This window comes from Macaca thibetana, chromosome 2 (genome assembly GCF_024542745.1).
Source record: "Macaca thibetana thibetana isolate TM-01 chromosome 2, ASM2454274v1, whole genome shotgun sequence".
NCBI classification, from domain to species: Eukaryota; Metazoa; Chordata; class Mammalia; order Primates; family Cercopithecidae; genus Macaca; species Macaca thibetana.
Genome location: NC_065579.1, coordinates 186,825,461 through 186,849,143, shown reverse-complemented (window position 1 = coordinate 186,849,143; position 23,683 = coordinate 186,825,461). Strand labels below are relative to the sequence as shown.

Here is a 23,683-nt window from a genome sequence, read left to right as displayed (position 1 = left end):
ATTAATGCTGAATGTGAATGGCCTAAATGTTCCCGGTTAAAAGATAATTGGCAGAAATAAAAAAAAAAAAATACATCCTTCCCATCAGCATATGGAACATTCTCCAAGATAGACCATATGAAAGGCCACAATACAAGTCTCAATAAATCTAAAAATATCAAAATCATATCAAGTATCTTCTCAGACCACAGTGGAATGAAATGGGAATCAACTACAAAAGGAACCCTCAAACCTATAGAAGTACATGGAAATTAAGCAACTTGCTCCTGAATGATTTTTGGGTCAATGATAAATTCAGGATCGAAATTTAAAAATTCATTGAAATGAATAACAATAGAGATATAAGCTATCACAAATTTACAACTTAATGTCACATCTGAAGAAACTTGAGAAACAAGAACAAACTAAACCCAAAGCTAGCAGAAGGAAATTAATAACAAAGAGCAGAAATAAATGAAATTGAAACAAAAAAGTACAAAAACAATGAAACAAAAGTTGATTCTTTGAAAAGATAGACAAAATTGATAAACAATTAGCTAGATTAACCAAGAAAAGAAGGGAATATTGAAATAAATTCAATTATAAATGAAATTAGAGACATTACAATTTATGATACAGGAATGCAAAAGATCATTTGAGACTACTATGAACACCTCTATGCAAACAAATTAGAAAATCTAGAGGAAACGGATAAATTCCTGCAAACATGCAACCCTCCTGGATGAAGTCAGAAAGAAATAGAAACTATGAACAAATGAATAACACGCAGTGAGACTGAATCAGTAATTTAAAAATTGCCAAGGAAAACAAAAAGCCTAGGGCCAGATGGATTCAGAGGTGAATTCCACCCAAGATTAAAAGAAGAATTTGTGCTGTTTCTACTGAAACTATTTGAGAAGATTCAGAAAAAGGGAATCCTTCCCAACTCATTTGATAAAGCCAGTTTCACCCTGATACTAAAACCAGGAAAGGACATCATAACAACAACAAAAAACTACAGACCAATATCCCTGATGAACATAGATGCAAAATTCCTCAACAAAATTCTAGCAGCAGCTCAAAAAGATAATATATCATGATCAAGTGGGTTTTATCCAAGGACTGCAGGGATGGCTTAACATACGCAAATAAATAAATGTGTTAGATCACATAAAAAGTATTTAAAACAAAATCCATAGGAACACCTCAATAGATGCAGAAAAACATTCAATAAAATCCAGCATCCATGTATGATAAAAACACTCAATAAACTAGGAACAGAAAGGACTTACCTCAAAATAATAAAAGCCATATATGACAAACCCAAAGCCAAATTTTCCTCATATTACTGAATGGGAAAAAGTTCAAAGCATGTCCCCTTTAGAAACAGAACAAGACAAAGGAGAACTGAAAAACACTGCTGAAAGAAATCACAGATGACACAGACCATTGGAAACACATCCTATGCTCATGAATTGGAAGAATTAATATTATGAAAATTATTGTACTGCCCATAGCAATTTACAGATTCAATGCAATTCCTTTCAAGATACCAATATCATTTTTCACAAATAGCAAAAACAATTTTAAAATTCACATAGAAACAAAAGAGAGCCTGAATAGCCAAAGACATTCTACAAACAAACAAACAAACAAAAAACAAATCTGGAGGCATCACATTACTGGACTTCAAATTATAGTACAAAGATATAGTTATCCAAACAGCATGGTACTGGTATAAAAGCAGGGGCATAGACAAATGGAACAGAATAGAGAATCCAGAAATAAAGCCAAATACTCAAAACCAACTGACCTTTGATAAAGCATAGACAAACATAAATTGGGGAAATGACACCCTATTTAATAAAGGATGCTGGGAAAATTGACTAGTCACATGTAAAAGAATTAAACCAGATCCTTGCCTCTAACCATACATAAAAATCAGCTCAAGATGGATCAAATACTTAAATCTAAGACAGAAAACCATTGAAATTCTAGAAGATAACCTAAGAAAACTCTTCTAGATACTGCGCTAGGCAAAGAATTCATGACTAAGAACCCTTAAGCAAATGCAACAAATAGCAAAATAAATAAATAGGACCTAATTTAACTAGTATAGTAAAAGTAACAATCATCTGAGTAAACAGATAACCCACAAAATGGGAGAAAATATTCACAAACTATGCATCTAACAAAGAACTAATATCCAGAATCTAAAAGAAACTCAAACAAATTACAAAACAATTAATAATCTTATCTAAAGGTGGTCAATGATATGAACAAACAGTTCTCAAAAGATATACAAATGGCCAACAAATATGAAAAAATGCTCAACATCACTAATCACTGGGGAAATACAAATTTAAACTACAAAATGATATCATTTTACTTTTGCAAGAATGACCGTTATCAAAAAGTCAAAAAAGAATAGTTGTTGACATGGATGTGGTGAAACGGGATCACTTGTACACTGCTGGTGATAATGTCAGTTTGTACAACCTGTATGGAAAACAGTATAGAGACTTAAAAAAATTTTTTTTCCGAAACAGAGTCTTGCTCCATTGCCCAGGCTGGAGTGCAGTGATGATTACAGCTTACTGTAGCTTCAACCTCCTGGGGTCAAGCATTTCTCCTGCCTCAGTCTCCCAAGTAGCTGGGGCTAGAGACACATGCCACCACACCCAGCTAATTTGTTTGTGTGTTTTTAGAGATGTGGTTTCCCATGTTGTCCAGACTGGTCTAGAACTCCTGGGCTCAAGCAATCCAACCACCTTGGCCTCCCAAAGTGTTTGGATTACAGGCTTGAGCCACCATACCCAGCTGAGATTTCTTAAAAAATGAAAAGTAGATCTACCATTCAATGTAACTATCCCACTACTGAGTATATGGGGAAAAGAAAAATTAATCCAACTCCAGATGAGCATTCTATTCCTTGTGAAGAAGATAATTTTTACAAAAGATAAAACTTCACATTTTGAAAAAAAAATTTCGTATTTCTATTACATTATCAATAGAATATTATTTTTGCTTAAAAACCCTGATTTTTTTTTTCTGTTCTGTGGTAATATCTTTCATTATATAATTATATTATTAAATAGTTCAATATTTATCACAGGAGTACACTGCCTAACTTAACATGTAACATTTTCACTTTACAACTCTTCAGGTATTTATTTTAGGGGTATTAGGTACTTCCTTTTGTATACAACAGGGTACAAGGTAAAAATATTATTTTTGAAATGCTAATTTCCAAAAATAAATTAATTTGAAGTAAATTTATGATTTAGAATACTTTGGTACCATGATGGCTAACTTTTCTCCGATTTTCACATGGAACATACTTGTCTTAAATTCTAATTTTAGTACAAATAATTGAGACATCAACAGTAGGATGATTTTTAATCTAACTTCATATATATTCAAATACACAAAAATCCATTGATTATTTTAAAACATATTTTTGTCATATAAGCATTTTAGTGCTTAATATTCTGAAATGACACCAAAACTTTCAAAGTTTATGATGATAATTATATATTATAAAAATATTAAATTTACTATTTGAGCTTTTAAAATAAGATTTTTAATCTGACAGTGGTAAATTTCAAACTTAGATCTTACTGGTTATCTAATTTAGAAACATACACAGAAAATGACAGCTATGTGAGGTTACTGACATGTTAATTAGTTTCATTTGAATAATAATTTCACAATGTATACATATATCAAAATATCATGTTATAATCATTAATATATATAATTTTGTATATTATACTTTATTTATTTATTTATTATTTTTTTGAAACGGAGTCTCACTCTGTCTCCCAGGCTGGAGTGCAGTGGCATGATCTCGGCTCACTGCAAGCTACACCTCCTGGGTTCATGCCGTTCTCCTTCCTCAGCCTCCCCAGCAGCTGGGACTACAGGTGCCCGCCACCACACCCCGCTAATTTTTGTGTATTTTTAGTAGAGACAGGGTTTCACCGGTTAGCCAGGATGGTTTCGATCTCCTGACCTGTGATCCGCCCACCTCGGCCTCCCAAAGTGCTGGGATTACAGGCGTGAGCCATGGCACCTGGCCTATTATACTTCGTTAAGCTGAGAGAGAGTAAGAAGAAAATTAAGAGCTACAAAAATAAATAAATAAATAAATATAAAGTAAAATAGCCAAACAATGAACAAAGATATGCAGGATACATATTTAAGTTAAAACATAAGTAAACAACCCAACAAATATTAACAAATCATCTGTTATATTCCACATATGATACTCAGCACTTACATCATGCCTAATAATTGGGAAATATAATTTCTCTCATAAGTATCTTAAAATAAAGTTTCAAAAACATAGCTGGATACATAACACAGCAACATAAAGTGCTAAGGATTTTCAAAAGAAATTTTTCGGTAGAATAATACCAAACAAATAAGAGAAATGAGTTTATCTAATTATAGTTGATGGTTCATAATGAAGTGGAGACTGAGACATTAAAGATTTGTGATTTGTGTTTAACAAAAAATGAAAATAAGTAAAGCCAACAGATACAATTATTTTGGTTAACTTCATTATTATACATGCATGCAAATTTTTTTATGAAATGACACAAAGAAATTCTCTAAAATATTTTGTGTTACTATTGCTGGATTTTTATTGTCTGGTTCATTCATATTGCACAATGTGCAAATGCCCATGCTTCCTAAAGATTAAAGAAAGGAATGAACATTATAAGCTTACGGATATCACCAACTTGACTAGAGGAAGTTAGATCTGGTATCCATTATCCTTGAAATCAGCAATGGCAATAAAACTCCATTCAGTGGCCCATCAGGGTGCATAAACTGCAGGTTTGATTTGAATGTAATAGCTGAATGCTGCCACTCATGACTGGTTAGCTGAGAAAGTTTTCCCCAATTATTTTCAATAACCTGAAAGTAATGTCATCCTGCAATTTAAGTGAATGGATACTCTGTTTCTTACTTACCAAGTTATGGTAAAGTTTTATCTTATTGTGACATCTCCTCAGTACATCACTTGCAATTTCCCAGGGAATGAAACACTATTTTCTTTTAAGTAAAATGACTAAAATAATCTCAAAAATTTTAGGAGTTTAGCAATGTGAGAAAAAATATTGTCTGAAAATCATTTCATAGTAAAGCTTCTCCTACATTTGCAGATAACTTTATGTATATTAAATCAATAACATGCTTCTGAACACCAAGTGTTAAAATTATCACATATTTGATCAAACTGACTTCAAAATGTTCAAATTCTGTTAAGTCTAATCTTAGAAAAGTATTTTTATTTGTAAATGTTTTAAACAATCAGCACAAGATTCTACCTATTTTAAATTTAATTTGATGGAGGATTACTTTCTCTTTTATCTTCCTTTATAAAAATCACTTTCTAAAGTGACTATCGCCATGGTCACAGTTATATTCTGCAATATGAGCAAAAACATGTTTTAACTTAGAAGTATGTGTCCAGTACTATCTGTAAAGTAATTAAATATAGACAATCTTACTAGTAACTTGTTTGTACTCCCCAGGTTTTTCTCTAATGATGAACAACAGGGTGTGATTTCACTGGAATATGTTGATTTCAATATTCTCTTACCTGATAAACATGACATGCTATAAATTTAATTGTGTAAAGTTGGAATGGTTCTACACTTTGTCTCATTATTTCTTTTTCCTGTAGCTACTCTACTGAAATAAAACCTTCAGTTTTTATATGCCCAACTTTTCCATCACTCAAAATCAACTTAAAACTATAAATCTCCTATTTACCTTTGCAAGTTTGTGGAAGAGTCAGAAGCTGTTTACAACTAAGATAACCTTGAGTTAAACGTTTTTAAACATTTATCAAATTATTAAATTTTTACACAAAATTCCACACATATATACCTACACATACTGGACCTTTAGTAATTATTTAAATAGTTATTTGAAATAAAATATTAGAAAATGGATTATTCAAGTATACAAGTAAATTCCACAGAAGTTAATCATCTATGCATCAGGGTTATTACATAACTATAATTATGATTTTCCTAGAAAAAGTTTCAGGGTTAAAATAGCCAATATTTTGAAAAACATAATTTTTAAAAATCCTCAGAGTAATAAAACATCTATTGATCTTCTTTCTCTAAAAATTGAAATGCACTTAAATTACAGAATCTCATAATTCATGTACAAAAAATATTCTTAACTATGAAGATTAAATGTTTGTTAAGGGGAAGAATTGTTGGTGGTGGAATAACCACAATAATCTACTTACCTTAAATTACAGGCTTGAGAAGAGATGAAACAGCATCTCGTAAAAGGTAATTCATGTTCAAATATCCATTCTGGGCAAGCCCAGTGCTCATCTACTTTCCCAGCTGTGATTGTGATGTCACTGGCTGCTGCCATTGCGCTGACTGCTGCAGGGAGACGCGGTTGGGGCTGCACACTCCGTGGAGCCAGTGGAAGTCCCATCCCTTCTGAGCTGGGGCAGGAGCTCTCTGGATGCCTCTGAAGCCATCCAAACTATGGATATCGACCCAGGTCTCCTCCGCTATGGAGCAGGCAGGAGCCCCACCTTCCTGGACGGGGTTGCAGTTGCCCAAACTGTGCTTGTGTATCGGCGCCTCCCTAAGCTCTCAGTGGGGCGCCAGGAGAGGGCAGGGTCTGCCCTCCCAGGTGCAGCTGCAGCTGCCTCTCCTGGCTGTAGACCTGGGCCTCCAGCTCTAAGGAGCAGGCAGGAGCCCCGCCCAAACTGCTGCTGCGGATCTGAGCCTCCCTGTGCTCTTCAGGGGGGCTAAGAGCAGGCAGGATATTCCCTCTAGGGTGCAGCTGCAGACGGGGGCCTCCCACTCCACGGAGCAGGAAGGAGCCAGGGACAAACTGGAGACCCGTCCCTTCCAAGCTGACAGTGAGAGGTGACAATATGCTAGCAGCCCTCGCTCTCCGTGCCTCCTTGGCCTCGGCGTCCACTCTGGTGGGGTTTGAGGAGCCCTTCAGCCCACCACGGCACTGTGGGGGCCCCTCTCTGGGCTGGCTGAGGCCAGAGCCAGCTCCCTCTGCTTGCAGGGAGGTGTGGAGGGAGAGGCCCTGCACTGGGAGCGCCTGGCGGGTGCCACTGACCCCGGGCAGTGAGGAGCTTAGTATCCGGGCCAGCAGCTGCCGAGGTTGCGCCTGGTGCCGCAGCACTGCCGGCCCCCATGGAATTCTCTCCGGGCCTCAGCCGCCTCCCGGCGGGGCAGGGTTCCGGACCTGCAGCCCGCCATGTCCCAGCCCCGTCTCAGCGGTGGGCTCCTGCCCAGCGGAGCCTCCCTTATGAGCGCCACCCCCTGCTCCAGGGCGCTCATTCCCATCAACCGCCCACGGAGTGAGGAGTGCGGGTGCGGCGCTGGACTGGCAGGCAGCTCTGCCCTCTGCCCTGGGGCAGGATCCACTACGTGAAGCCGGCTGGGTTCCTGAGTCTAGTGGCGATTTGAAGAACTTTTATGTCTAGCTAAGGGATTGTAAATACACCAATCAGCACCCTGTGTCTAGCTCAGGGTTTGTAAATACACCAATCACTACTCTGTATCTAGCTAACCTAGTGGAGACTTGGAGAACTTTTCTGTCCCGCACTGTGTCTAGCTAAAGAATTGTAAACTCACCAATCAGCATTCTGAGTCTAGCTCAGGGATTGTAAACGCCCAATCAGCATGCTGTCAAAATGGACCAGTCACTGCTCTGTAAAACGGACCCATCAGCTCTCTGTAAAACGGACCAATCAGCAGGATGTGTGTAGGGTCAGATAAAGGTATAAAAGCAGACTGCCCCTGCCAGCCAAAGGGGACCCCTCCAGTTCTCCATCCACGCTGTGGAAGCTTTGTACTTTTGTGCTTTGCAGTGAGTTTTGCTGCTGTTCAGTCTTTGGGTCCAGGCAAACTTTATGAGCTGTAACACTTCCCGTGGAGGTCCGCAGCTTCACTCCTGAGGCCAGCAAGACTACGAACCCACCAGGAGGAATGAAGGACTACGGACTGGAAAGAAAAGCTCCAGACGCGCCGGCTTAATAGGGTAACACTCACTGCGAAGGTCAGTAGCTTCACTCCTGAGGCCAGCGAGACCATAAATCCACCAGAAGAAAGAAACTCCGAACACCAGAAGGAACAAATTTGAGACACACTATCTTTAAGAACTGGAACACTCACTGTGAGGGTCTGCGAGTTCATTCTTGAAGTCAGAAGGACCAAGAACCCACTGATTCCGGATGAAACAGGTGGGGAGCATCCCAGGTGCAGCTGCTCCTGCCCTACCAGGTGCAGGACCTGGGCGTCTCTGTAGCCTCCACTCTCAGGGTCGTGGAAGGCCCGGCTCCCTGCAGGCTTGAGGATGTCTGCTGTCCCTGCGTTGTCTCTCTCCGCTCCAGGAACCTGCTCCAACCTCAAAGTGGGATAGAGGCTGAGCTGCGGAGCCATGAATGGCAGCTAAAGGCAAACAGATTCCTGGGCAGAAGTGTGCAGGTTCCCAAGAAGTCCTCACTTTCAGGGCAGGGAGAACCTGGAGGCTGGGGACTCGGCTGCCTGTCGCCCAGACTGGAGTGGGGATTTGAGGGTGCCGCCTCTGGGCCCACACATGGCCGTCCATGGACCAATGGATGTACACTTCCTCCCCTTGAGGTTTATAAAATGCTGGGCTCAGGCAGAGCAGGGCAGAGGACAGCCAGAAGATGAAGACAGGAGCACCAGCTGCAGAGAGGAGCTACTCCCTCTACTGATAGCTGGAGATGACGGAACAACCAGCTAAAGAGAGGAGCGCAAAGACCACCTGTTGACAGAGAGGAGCCACCCTCTCATGGCCTCCTTTCTGCTGAGAAGTTGGGACAACCAGTTGCAGAGAGAAGCTACTCTCTCCGGGGTCTCCTCTCTGCTGAGAAATGAATACTTGATGGATGACCTACAGAGAGGAGCACTATGGGTCTCCTCTGAGTTGTTGTAACACTTGATAAACCTCATCTTCATTTTGTTCTCCCTTCACTTGTCTGCCTACTTCATTCTTCCTGGGTGTAGGTCAAGAATTGTGCAAAGGCACTGCGGCCACAGAAGTTTCTGGACAGGAAATTAATACCCCAAACATCCCATAAGAATTCCAGGAGCCAGACCTGTGCGCTGGAATAAAATAGGGGTAAGTAACTCATGGGCGGCAAACTGAGGAGCCGTTATAAACAGTAAACAGTCTGAAATGGAGATTTACATGCAGGAAGTTATTGGCAGGAGTGCTGTCTGAGAAAATAAAAATGTAAGGGGATTAGGATTAGGCAGAGGCAAAAATTTAAGTGAATACACTAAAAATGGAGGCCTCAGAAAATTCTTCAGGGAGTTTTGCTGAGTTATTTCAATTAGAGAGTCAGGTATGGGTCTTTGAGTTCCACATACATTGCCCTTTGGACACAGTCTGCCCTGCTTAGGAATGCAAGGTTAAGTGAGACGCAGTTTTCTTCAATGTGCAATATAAACTTCTACAGGTCTCTAATGTTTCTGTGAGTCTGTGAGTGAGACACTGATTTTAATTTGTTTTGGACTATCTTTCCAAGGATGTTACCATAGTAAACAACATTTTTGGAAGATAGAGATCGTATCTCCCTCTGGAGTAAAGAGCAAATATACTTACTGCCTAGTATAGTAAAGAGAATACTTCCAGCTAGAGCCAAAACCAAGCATGCTAATGGCTATTATAAAAGATTCAATTGTTAAGAGTCCTTTTATGCAATGTAACTCAATATATGGACATATATTATCTGTACTGCTTTATGTCACACTTTAAAAGTTGCTGTTGATACTTTGATTCCTGCTGTTACAATGAGTAATAATGTATCCTTTGTGTCTGAACGTCTGAACCAGGAATCTTATTCCTTCTATCATCAACTATGAAATTGTGGCAGGTTAACTTGCTAACTTGAAAATAGAGTACAATTTCATATTTTTCAGGGTTCTTGACGGTAGTTAGCAGCAAGGATATTTTTAGTAATTGAATGAAGAAGTGTGTTGATCCTGGAAGGAAGACCCATGCGGTGCACCTTGGAATCCATCAAAACAGCCATGAGAAAATCTAGTAGTAAAGATTCAGGAAAGAATCAAAATTTGTAATCGAGACTGATGGTATAAAGAAAACACCGATACAGAGAAATTCACCTCCATGATCCAGTCACTTCCCACCAGGCCCCTCCTCCAACACTGAACATTACAATTGGACATGAGATTTGACTGGGGACACAAATTCAAACCATATTACTTACACATAATCAAATACTCATTCGAGTGCTAAGAAGAGAATAATATCTTCTGAAAGCCTGAGCGATAGGTTTTTTCACCACAAAAGTATAACATATCAAAAATAATTATATAGATAAAAAGGAATCTCAGAAAAAGAATGAGGTGTGGAAAAATATATTGACACTTTTATAGAACTATTTTATAATCTATTTTTCTATTTGGAGTAACTGATTTGGGTTGGGTGGGTTTTTTAAATAAATACTGTAAAAAGTTAAGATATTACTTAGTGGCCGGGCACAGTGGCTCACGCCTGTAATCCCAGCACTTTGAGAGGCCGAGGCAGACAGATCACCTGAGGTCAGGAGTTCAAGACCAGCCTGATCAACATGGAGAAACCCTGTCTCTACCAAAAATACGAAATTAGGCATGGTGGCGCAGGCCTGTAATCCCAGCTACTCAGGGAGGCTGAGGCAGGAGAATCCCTTGAACCCTGGAGTCAGAGGTTGCGTTGAGCCAAGTTCGTGCCATGCACTCCAGCCTGGGCAACAAGAGTGAAACTCTGTCAAAAAAAAAAAAAAAATTACTTAGTATTTGTACATATAAAGAGAAGGGTTATATGCATTAATATTTCCCAAATAATAAAAAAAAGTATTTAAATGAACTTTGAACTTAAATTGTGGAAAAAAATAGATAATCTGAGAAATAGGATATTGAACCTAAGAAAAGCTAATTATCATTTCTGTAGTGAAAATAAGTTTGTAATTACCCAACCAAAATTGTAAGGGAAATATTTTATTTCTAAAATCCTGTGGTGGTTAATTTTTGCTGTGAACTGGACTGGGTCACACGATGTTCAGACTTTTCATCAAATATTCTAGTGTTATGAGGATGTTTCTGGATGAAATTAACATTTGAGTTGGTAGAAGAAGATTGTCCTTCCTAATGTGGGTGAACCTTATGCCATCAGTTGAACAGCTGAGTAGAACAAAAAGGCTGAGTAAGAGAGAACTCTTTCTATCTGACTCTCTAATCTGAGAAAGCAGTGTTCTGCCCTTAAGTGGAACTTACATCATCCACTCTTGTTGTCCTCAGGTCTTTGTATTCAAACTGGAATTGCACCGCTGATTCTCCTGGGGCTCCCATTTGCTGATGGCGTATCTGGGGATTTCGTAGACTCAGGAATTATGTAAGTAATCCATCTCTTTATAATAAATTATATGTGTGTATCTATATGTAAGTATATATACAAATTATATCATGTTATGTAATGTGTAAATTAAATTATATTCATATATAATAAAATACATAATATATATTATATATCTTAATAGGCTATAATACTATATATACATGTATATGTATATATAGCATATGTATGTATATGTGTGTATATATATGCATATGTGTGTGTATATATGCATATATATCTTTATTATTGATTTCATTTCTTTGGAAAACCCTAACAGGCATACCTCAGAGGTATTGCAAGTTTGGTTCCAGACTCCCACAATACAACTAATGTAGTAATAAAGGAAATCACACACATTTTTTGGTTTTCCAATGCATATATGTTAGGTTGACATACTGCAGTCTGTTAAGTTTGCAATAGCATTATGTCTACAAAAACAATGTACATACTTTAATTAAAAATACTTCATTGCCAAAAATACTAATGTTCATCTTATACCTTCACCAAGTCAAAATCTTTTTGGTGGTGGAGGGTCTTGCCTCTGTGTTGACAGCTGCTGACTGATCAAGGTGATATTTGCTGAAGACTGGGGTGTCTGTTGCAATTTTTGACGAGACAACAATGAAGTGTGTTGCTTCAATTGGCTCTTTCTTTCTTGAAAGATTTCTCTGTAGAATGTGATGCTGTTTGATGGCATTTTATCCATATTTTGAGACTGGGGTCAATCCGCTCAAACCCTACTGCTCTCTTATCAAATAAGTTTCTGTTATATTCTAAATATTTTATTGCCATTGCAACAATGTTTCTAGTATCTTCATCAGGAGTATATTCCATCTCAAGAAACCACTTTCTTTGGTCATCCACAAAAAGCAATTCCTCATCCATTAAAACTTTATTAGGAAATTGAAGCAATTCAGTCACATCTTCACGTTTCACTTCTAATTCTAGCTCTATTGCTATTTCCACCACATCTTCATGACTTCTTGTAGTGAAATCTTGAACCTCTCAAGGTCATCCATGAGAGGTGAAAGCAACTTCTTTCAAATTCTCGTGTATGTTGCTATTTTGACCTCCCCCCATGAATCATGAATGTCCTTAATGTCAATCTGTTCCAGAAGGTCAATCTGTTCCAGAAGGTTTTCAATTTAGTTTCCCATCAGAGGAATCACTATCTATGGCAGCTATATTCTAAAAAAATGTATTTGTTAAATAACAGAACTTGAAAGTTGAAATTACTCCTTGAGCCATGGGCTGCAGAATAAATGCTGTGTTAGAAGGCATAAAAATGAGAATGAAAAAATGTATAAATACTTTTTATCTGAGGAATGTTTGACTTTTACATTTTAAGGCCCAAAGAGGCATTAAAATCAGACAACCACCATGTCCTACTTCGCTTTTTGAAACTGCTTGTTAATGCTCCAAGTAACTACAAATTAAGCTAAGAATGCCACATGCCAGATACTGCAACCCACACTTTACAGCTCAACAATGTTTGGCCAATCATGAATCAATGTTATTTCTGTAAACCAATGAGAATTCCTGACAAACAAATTTATATCAGCCTACTCTATATTTCTTCTTTTACCTTTAGTTATATTTTATTTATTTATTCTTTGGGGGACATAGTATTGCCTTGTTTCCCAATCTGGAGTGCATGAACATGGCTCACTATAGCCTCAGCCTCCCTGTTTGAAATGAACCTCCTGCCTCAGCCTCCCAAATAGCTTTGACTGCAGGCATACACCCCCACACCCAGCTAATTTTTAATTTTTTTATAGAGATGGAGTCTCATCATGCCCAGGCTGGTCTCAAACATCTGGGCTCAAGTAATCCTCTCACGTTGGCCTCCCAAAGTGCTGAGATTAATGGCATGATTCTCCATGCCTTGCCTCTTTTGCCTTTAAAAACCTGGTTGTAACGAAAGACAAATGGAACACTCTCCACGACAACCTGCAAGTATGTCCAGGTAACTGTCCTCAACCTTGGCCCTTATAAACTCTCTATATTAATTTTTACCCCAGCTTCTTCCCTTAGATGTGTAAAGACAATATTAATCTCTCTGTACATCTCCACCAGCGTTCTTGTGTGATCAGGTGCCTTGTCACTGAGCAGTAATATTTGGAAAGGAACTTTTGTTTTTTTCTGAAAATTGGAATTTAAAAGTTAGCTTAACATTCAGTAAACCATTATGTAACAGATGTGCTGTCATCCAGGCTGTGTTGTCTCATAGGCAGAGTAGATTTGGCATATATTCTTAAGGACTCTAAGATTTTCACAATTGAGCATTTAGCTTTAACTTAATATGACAAGTTTCATTAGCTCTAATAAGAGAGTCAGCCTGTTCTTTGAAGCTTTGAAGCCAGGCATTGACTTTTCCTCTTTAACTATGAAAGCTCTAGATGACATCTACTTCCAATATAAAGCTGGTTAATCTCCATTGAAAATCTGTTGTTTAGTGGAAAGACCTTCAATAGTAATCTTCTTAGCTCGACCTTCTGAATAATTTGTTGAAGATTCTACACCAGCACTCGCTCCTTCACCTTGCACTTTTATGTTATGGAAGTTTCTTTCCTTAAACCTCATGGACCAACCTCTGTTAGTTTCTACCCATTCTTCTGCAGTATTCTCAGTTCTCAGCCTTCCCAGAATTGAAGAGAGTCGGGGATTTGCTCTGAACTTGACTTGGCTTAAGGGAATGTTGTAGTTGGTTTGATCTTCTATTCAGACCAGTAACATTTTCTCCACATGAATAAAAATCTGTTTTATATAAAGGTTCTACATAACTTAAAGTCACAATGAGATTAAACTAAATGCTTTTATTTAATATTTGATACTTTCATATCATTCATGTTTTCACTGAGCAGTACTTTTATTTTCCTTGAATAACTTTTCCTTTGTATTTACAACTTTTCTGTTTAATGCAAGAGACCTAACTTTCAGTTCATCTTGGCTTTTTACATGCTTTCTGTACTAAGCTTAATTGTTTATAGCTTTTGATTTAAATTGGGAGATGTGAAACTCTTCGTTTCACTTGAACACTTTGAGGCAATGGTAGTGATATTCATTGGCCTAATTTCAACATTGCTGTGTCTCAGGGATTACGGAGGAATGATGAGAGCACGAGAAATGGGGGAATGGCCAAACAGTGGAGCAGTCAGAATACACACAATATTTATTGAATAAGTTCACCATCTTATATGGGCCTGGTTCATGGCTTCCCAGAGCAATTGCAAGAGTGACATTTAAGATCACTGATCAAAGATCGCTATAACAGATACAATAATAATGAAAAGTTTGAAAGATTGTGAGAATTACCAAAATAGGACACAAGGGCACTAAGTGAGCACATGTTACTAGAAAAATGGGGCCAATATACTTACTTCATGCACGGTTTACACAAATCCTCAATTTGTGAAGAGTGCACTATCTGCAAAGCATGACAACGTGAAGCACAATAAAAGAGGTATATTAGTTAGCTTGATATAGAACTGAATACAAGAATTGTTATTTGGGGATGAATTGAAATGGTCTGTGTTATATAACCTTCCATTTACCTGAATGAGATTTTCAAAGAATCTCTTCTTACAAATTGAAACATATTTTTCAATATTATTAATTTATTGTCCACTAAATCATTAGTTGCTTGCCAAATTGTCCATTCAAAACTATTTATAATTTTTTATGTACCTCGTTCACTGCATTCCCAGTTCCTAACTACATATAACTTTCTAATAAATATAATATTGTCTCCTCAAAAAGGTAAGCAAAAAACATTTTCCATCTCTATGGTTATGCCTTACATCTTTTGATACTGAAATAGGATTTATATGATAAACTACCAGATAATAATTTTTTAAATCTCTTTGTGACTTTAAGCTATGTAGAACCTTGCTATTTTTACAATTACTTACAGAATTATATGTCACACAAAATTTTATACCCATTATTCTGTAATAAAATATATTTATTTTATTTATAGTTAACATATAGTGTTACTATAATAGCATTTAATGTAGTCACAAAGGAAAAAAGTGTTTAATATTTGTTGCTGATAAAGCACATTTTAATCTCTCTTTCCATATTACTCTAGGCTTCTTTGTTATCACTTTCCTGTAAAAAGAAGTTTGACCTATTTTCAAAGATCCACTACAGACTGCGTATGCAAATGCCATATTTGCTGTATTATTTTCATAATCTTCAGATGCTAACACATAGGTTCTTTCACACTGTGCTGAATAAGTTGTACTATGCATAGTGCTTTAATACAATTATTTTTCATCTCATACTTACATAGCCTAAGATGAAGTTGAGAAAACCCAGGTACCACCAAAAAAAAAAAAAAAAATTAATTATATGATCTTCTCTCGCAGTACAACTTTTACATTATGTGTAGGCATACGTTTAGTTCCTGTGAGAAACATATGCCTTCTCCTGATCTTGGATAAAGGAGAATGTTCTAAGAATGTCATAATTGATAAACAGTGGTCTTTGAAATGCTGGTTTTCTTTTCAAAATGGATGGAAGCCTTGATTTTAGTTAAGGATCTCACAGTTTCCTGGGATGCTGAAGAAATTAACAAGAGTTCAAAAGCAAATACGCTTAATTATAAAGGGAGAATTGATAATAAATAATTTGGAATTAAATAGCAATCCTAATTTCAAATTCTAAAGCCCTGTACTTTGGAGATAAGTGGGGCTTTGAGTAAATTTGGTCTTGAGATGATTTCTGTTACAGATATTTTGCGCCTTGCTCTAGAACATTCTGAACAGATAATAGTAGTTACTCTATAAATCTCTTTTCACTTACATTGAAAGTTTGAATTTAAGCCATGTTCTCTGAGGTAAAGGGTCAAAGGTTTTATCTGCTAAGCCACCAAACACCTCATTTCAAGTATTTTTGAGTCCAGGTATTTCTCTGTGACAGAAGACACTCATGAGGAATTATATGCTGTGCCTGAGGGTGAGGAAGGACAAGGAAGACAGTCTTATTAAGAGTACATGTGCTGCAGACTGACAGATTTTGACCTTCACAATGACACAAAGCCAAAGATGAATGCAAAAGAGCCCGACTGCTGTTAAACGTTGTAACAAGACAATCTTCAGGACCTAAAAAAATATAAAAAAAGAGAAGGAAAACTGTTTATCAATATAGAGAGAATGAAAACAAGTGTAATATTGGTTTGAGAGAAATAGAAACCCAAAGATAGAAAACTTTAAACACTGTTGGTCAAACAAGTTACTAAGGATAGAAAAAGCAAAATGGTTGATATTGTCTAGTATTGTTTGGCAAATTATTATTTCAACTGCTTTTCTCCTTCTGTAAGTAGAAATGATTATTATTCTTCAAGAAGAAATCTACTAACAGCATCCTTTTCAGGTAACTTTTTAAACTTTTAAACATTATATTATCATTGGAAATAAATATACCAAGGCTTAACCACCAAAGTGAAATCAGCAAATATAGATAATAATCAGTTAATTGTATTTTAATTTTAATTAATTGTATTAGTCTTTTTATTGTAATTTGTATCCTAAATTAGTGCAACAGAGTTATGAAAACAAGTTAGAGAGAACTCACCTGATACCATACACTCTCTAGTGAGCAAACAGCATTGTGCAGTAGAATTACAATCACAATAACGCAAACGTTTAGTTTTAAGTAAAAAGTATTGTCACATGTGTCTTTTAATTTTTACTAATGAGTTGCAATAGCCTCCAGATCCTCATTAGCAGAAAGTTGTCTCCTTTTTCCTGTCTTCTCAACATTTTGCCCAAAGCATCTTGTCTTGGGTTTTGTGTACAGTCTCATGTAAAGTGGTTTAATTCTCCTTTCAAATGCCAGAGAAGAGACAACACCAGAAAGCCCACTGGCACCCATTGCTTTTCAACTTGCCAGAGTCCTCATTAGCAGCAACCAATTACAATTACTTATAGTTATCTCTCAAAGATCTCTTTTCGTTTCAAAATTGAAAAAGTAAAAAATAAATGAAAATCACCAATATAAACTAGATAAATCTAACACATAACTAAGCTTAATTCAAAATACATATTTTCAAAATCCATATTTATATTATGCAATTTCTCAACAATGGGTTTTTTATTTTTCCATTTTTTATTTTCAATAATTTCAATAACATTAAACAGAATAATATTAAATTATACTCTTTTAAAATTTGTTAATAAAATGTTAATTATTGAAAATCTTACTAGTTGGAAGTGAGAATTAATTCTGTATACCTGTATAGAAAAATGTATGATCATTTTTATTGGCTAAATATGTATCAATTATCCTGTCATAAAGCAACTATCTGTAAATTTAAAAGATATTGAAGGGTTTTAGAACTGGCCATGCCAAAATATGCCACTTCAGTATATTAATTATTTTTCATTGAAGGCAATCTCTCAGTGTTATTATCAAAGATGATACTCACTTATTTGGAAAGAGCTTGCAGGAAGAAAGAGGACTTAAATTCCACACTCACCTTGCAAATCGAGTTTTTAAAAAAACAAAGTTATGACTCTGAGAGTACCTCAATGTCCACCCATTTTTCTTGCCAACCACAAACACTTCCCTATTTGTCTCCAAATGTTTGTAAATAGTATAAAAAGCCAGGACATAGGAAAAGCAATTGTCTTGCACTTAAATGAAAAACAAAACAACAAAAAAAGAAACCTTAAATAATCCCCTTCTCTCAGATAATTCCCCATTGATTGAGATGGTCATCTAATCTTTCACTGGATACCCAGTACCCACCATTAAACTTAAAATGGAGGATCGCGAATTGGACTTCTTAATTGACAATGATACAACTTTTCCTCCCATCAGTTTAGAAATTTTCTCTCTACCTGTAACTTCTAATTTTATTCAAGCTGTGGAATTCTCTAGGCAAGCATCTTATTGCCTATATCTCAGGCTACCCCAATATCCTCAGGACCTCTCCACATCCATGCTGCCTTTTTAGCTTCAGACTCCTCACCAGCAAATATTTTAAGCAGAGATTTGTTATGTAAATGTGATGCCACTATACAGTATAATGAGGAACATATTTTTATTTCTCTGCCCTCCGACCAAACCTCAAACTTCCTACTTTTCCTAATAGAGAACCACCTCAATTTAAAATTATCTAAAAATCATGCAACCTTATGAGATGTTCCAGTGATTTCTTGGCCTCACATGCAAATGAGGTTGGATAGCTACTGAGTGCAGAACCCATGCCCATTGTTTAGAAATGGAAAACATACATTAGTAGCTTGTCTCCAATATTAAAATTCACAAAATAGTTAGAGTAAGCAGTGATACTGTCAATTTCTTCAAATTCTTGTATAATATGTGAATTAATGTCAATTTGATCATATTAATCCCAGATGACAATCCTTAATAGAGTACTTGTTACATGCTTAATGATATGCTAAATTCTTTAAATGGATAATCTAATTTTACTCACACAACAACTATATGAATTGATACTACAATTAGCCTACTTTACAGATAAATTGAAATGTAGACGTAATTTATACAGTGTACCTTGACCAAATTCACTGTCAATAAATTAAATAATCATTCTTATCACAAAATACTCTGACTACTCTGCCTAAGCACTTAACTAACAGGCTGCATCTTTACTGGTAAAAATAGAGGTGTGTGGATCTACAATTTCATACGGTTATTAAGAATTAATGTGTGTCATGTAACATATTATATTTAATTCTACCATTTTACAAAGTCACTTAAAAATTTTAATGGTATGTAAATTTAGAAATGTATTCTGCAACAATCTGGAATAAATATTTAATAATGTTTTAGGTTATTAGCATAAATAATCACAGAACATTTGGTATTGATAATACTTAGAAAGTCCTTCTAAACAAAGACAAAAGAAAGAAAAAAGTAACTGCAGTATTTCATCCATAACCAGATGGTCAGGCATAACAAATCAGGAGTATGTAAATAACAGCATTGCAAGAACACATGAAAAATGACTAGTTACTCGACATCTACTTATACATAGATGATCCCCATGTAGACAAGACAAAAATATGTACTTTTTATTGAGACTAATGCGGTCCCCAGAGTTGCCAGTATCATTTTAAAGTTCATTTATATAAAGGTATGTAAACAGAGGAACATCTGGGTCTTGTGCTAAAATCAACTATAAAATATAGTACATATGCAATTCAAAATGAACATAAAATAAAATGAGAAAATATAGTCAACTGTAAGTTACTGAACTCAGCACCATTATTCTCCATCTTGATGCCTACAGCAAGTATTTTTTTCCATATATTAGCAAACATTCAATAAAAAGTAATGAGCAGGCTCCAAGTCAACCAATGCCTTTATAACAACAAAGTAATAATTTTAGAAAGAATACATGAGTGCATTTTATATGGAGATAAGTTTAGTAGAGATAGCTATATTCATCCCAACAGAAATTTTATCAAAATATTTTCTTCAACATAAGCATTTTTGATGTATTGAGGAGAGATTTCCAGCCAAAACAGGTCACCCACAGCTAATTATATGGCTTTTGTCTTTATGCATATATTATGATTGGCAAGCTGCCAGTGGACATGTGTAAATAATGAACGAAGCAATGAATTTAAAAATTGTAAACCACTGGACCAAGCTTCTGTCTTAATGGCAGAATATTAACTTCCACACCTGATCCCCATTCTGATAATCCTGAAGTATCTTTATCAGATTTATTTACATTGTTCTTTCTTAATATTTAACACTAGTCATATAAAAGAGAATTATAATACTTTAATAAAAAATAAAAAGATTAGTTTGGCTGAAGACTCACCTGCTTCAGTAAAATTCCACTCTATACAAATAACTTCAACTCTTGTTCTACTTTAACTGTTTTCGTTAAATCATTTTCTCTCAGCCTTAACCATACTACCTACATCTAGTTTATTTCTGCTGGCTTATCCTATCGTAACATGAACATATTTTAAGTCAGAAGCCATATCGTCTCTTCCTTTATGTCACCTCTAAAAGTAGTATGTACACACTGAGCATTCAGATTTCTCCTTTAGTTCACCTGGTTATGTCATAACTTTAGTTATGAAAAACCAGTGGTTCAATGTTCTCTGTAATACCTTCCATGTACTTTTAAACCTTAATCCGTTTTTGTAGAGTTGTCTTTTCTAAGACAAATTATTCTACCCAATGTAATTGTACTTTTAAAAATTAATTTTAAAACAGGTATAACTGCATTTTGCCAATATTTATTAAATCTAGGAGTTACGGCTTTGCCATAAAATTACATTTCTTCCTGTTTTCTATTAAAAAATCTAAATATTAAATAAGTTTAATTTTCATAGTTTTTTGTATTATTTTAAAAATATCTCCCATCATTTAACCTTTATTATATTCTTGACCTTTTCCCTCTTATGTATAATAAAACTTTAGGTACATTTGACATTTTAGACTATTTGGTTTAGCTTTTGCTATAAATGTTCACAATAGATTTAAACTTTTTATTTACTTTTAAGTAAACTTAAAGGACAAATCAGTTTTAATTAGAGAGGCATATTGCAGATATTAATTTTATCCATCTCCTTCTTTTAACTTGTAACAAGAATGCCCCACATATGCCATAGCTGCTGTCACTATAACTTTCTATGCCCGTGTTCAGTGTTGCTGACCATCCATCATAATTTCAGATTAGGGCCAAATTTGACCTTAAAATATTTTCTGTAATGTGACTGAAAAGAGATAATCAATGAATTTTATTTTTTTATTTTAAATTGATGTTTATAAAACAGTTTTCTAAGGGATCATCTGGAAAGTTTAGTCATAAAATACATTTCTTGTCAGCTCCCTATAAATTTTGATTGAATATGAATGGGAATCTATATTTTAATAAAAATCTCCAATTTATTGAAGAAGTCAGATCAACAGTTATTTAAGGTTCACACTTAGGAATAGGTGGTCTGAAACATTCAAATTAATGATCATGTCATTTTATTTTACTTATGTGTTGATATATTTATACACTTATTTGGTTTATTATTTGGGTTTATTTGCTCAAGTAATGTTACAGACTAAATGTTTATGTCACTCCAAAATTCTCATGTTGAAACTCTAACGCCAGTGTGACTGTATTTGGAGATGGGGCCTCAAAGGAGGTAATTAATGTTACATGAGGTCATAAGGGTGGGACCCTCATCCTACAGGGTTAGTTTCCTTATAGAAAGAGACAATAAAGAGCTTGCTCACTCCGTCTCTTCTCACTCACCCACACTGGACGAAGGGCCACATGAGAACAAAGTGAGAAGGTGACCTTTGGCTACCCAGAAAGAGAACATTCACCAGAAACCAACTATGCTGGCAAACTGATCTTGAACTTCTAGCCTCCAAACTGTGAGAAAATACCTTTCTGTTGCTTTAAGCCACTCAGTCAGATGTATACCACATTTTGTTAGCATGGCCTGAGCAAAGTAATACAAGTAACACATTCAATAGTGATTTCTTTCTATTATTCGTTTAAAAAAAATTACCCTGTTTGTAGTAAAGCTTCTTATTCCCCTCTGCCTCCCCCTAAAAAATTAGTTTTTTCCTTCATTTGGTGGTCCGGAAAGGTGAAACATACAAAATAAAACAATATAAGATAAAATAAAATGAAAAAAATGTGTCAGTCAGATGTTAGCCAAGAAAATGGAATCATTAATCACAATGGGAATTACAGATTTGTTATATGAATTAGGCCTTATTCGTATGTAGGGAGAGTTGGAAAGAAAATTGAAATGGGAACATCAACAAATAAGAGAAATACTCACTAACCAGTTTTTGTATAATATTGGTGCATGAATAAGACCTCAGAGGAGGGTATGAGAATTCATTAAATCTGCTAGTGAAGAGCAATCCGTAAGTGGGGATTCAGAAAGAGAGCTACAGAAATTTCCAGGTCCTGGAAATCTTTTGCCCCTTTGTAACTACTTCTTCTAAGGGTCTCCAGCCAAGCACTGGGTGGTTGACCTGGGACCACAGGGGCCAGCACGATTAGCAGTCAAGTCGGGTTCCATATCTAAGTGGAGTTTAGATATGGTGACCACCCAAAGAGGCACCCCTTCAAATGTTCATGGCCAGGTTCCACTGTGAGAACCTCTCAACCTTACAGGCTGCTGCCTTTCAAACCTCAGGTAAATTTCACTGTTAGCTAACTATAATCCAAAGCCTAGGGAAAGGGATTCTGAGAAACATTTCTAATAGCCTTAGTGAAGGTGACATAAAGCAAACCAGCATGGAACAAAGAAAACTGCAATTCAGCATTCTCTCCAGTTAAAGGTTAATTTTCTCCTCTGATTCTTCACAGTAAAATAGAATGTAATAATAAAGTACTAGTTTTGGAATCATAAAAATTGGGGATAATGCTATTTATTCTTCTGATAAATATATACCATAATGCAAGTCTGTCAACATTTTCAGGTTAAATAATTTTTGTAAATGAAAAGAGCCTATTAAAATAATCATGGCTGAGGTTCTTTCCTGGACAAAAACTCTGTTATACTCTTTATTATTGTACTTTGCTTCTTTGTTGTCCATAAGCAAAGAAAATCTAAAAGCGTGGTAAGCTGTTGGAGTCTTTAATATATTAAAGAGGTCTGAGTCAATCAAATACAATATGCATTGTTTATCCTTGCATCTTGTATAATACATGCTACTTAAAGCCTTACATTATCCAGCTTTATCCCAGAGAAGATTTGCTCTACTAACTCCTTCAGGCTTCTGCTCCTCTGCAATACCTAGATCATCTCTGATTATGATATTTCATTAATATACACCCAATTTTTGAAGCTGTATTTGCAGAAGGCATTACAATGTAGCTGAATTTAGAAAGTGAGATTTTTAATTTTCAAAACTGATGGTAGAATAAAATGAAGAATCACATACTTTCTCTTAAAATGTCACATTGTGTCAAGAAATTTTTTTAATTAAAGATATTATTGTTACAAGAAATAATAGGCAAATGTCTTTTACAGATGAATCCCCCTAACTTGGGTGAAGATAATCTCCCCTCAAAAAGGTGGAACCATTCCACTGTCTCTTGAATATGTGTTCTGGCTAGTGACTTGCTTTGAAAGAGTAGAGTACAGAAAGGGGATGGGGTAAAAGGTTACCATGGTTGCCAGGGGAGAAAGCTGACAAACACTGCCCTAGGCAGGTAATTGTTAACATCATTAATGATGAGCCCTGTTGATAATATGTATTTCCGTATAATGTGCTAAGTTTAGTACTTGACCCCATGGTCTTCCTCCCAAAC

The 23,683-nt window shown here is 35.9% G+C and overlaps 1 long non-coding RNA gene across 2 annotated transcripts in view; it reads right to left on the bottom strand.

The window, feature by feature from the left end:
- The window catches only part of LOC126947907 (uncharacterized), a 126,396-nt gene extending 119,762 nt beyond the window's left edge, over window positions 1-6,634 (bottom strand). For both annotated transcript variants that reach the window (XR_007723249.1, XR_007723248.1), the window contains exon 1: window positions 6,257-6,634. This is a non-coding gene — a long non-coding RNA (uncharacterized LOC126947907). The remainder of the gene's footprint in view (window positions 1-6,256) is intronic.
- Between the last annotated feature and the right edge of the window lie 17,049 nt (window positions 6,635-23,683).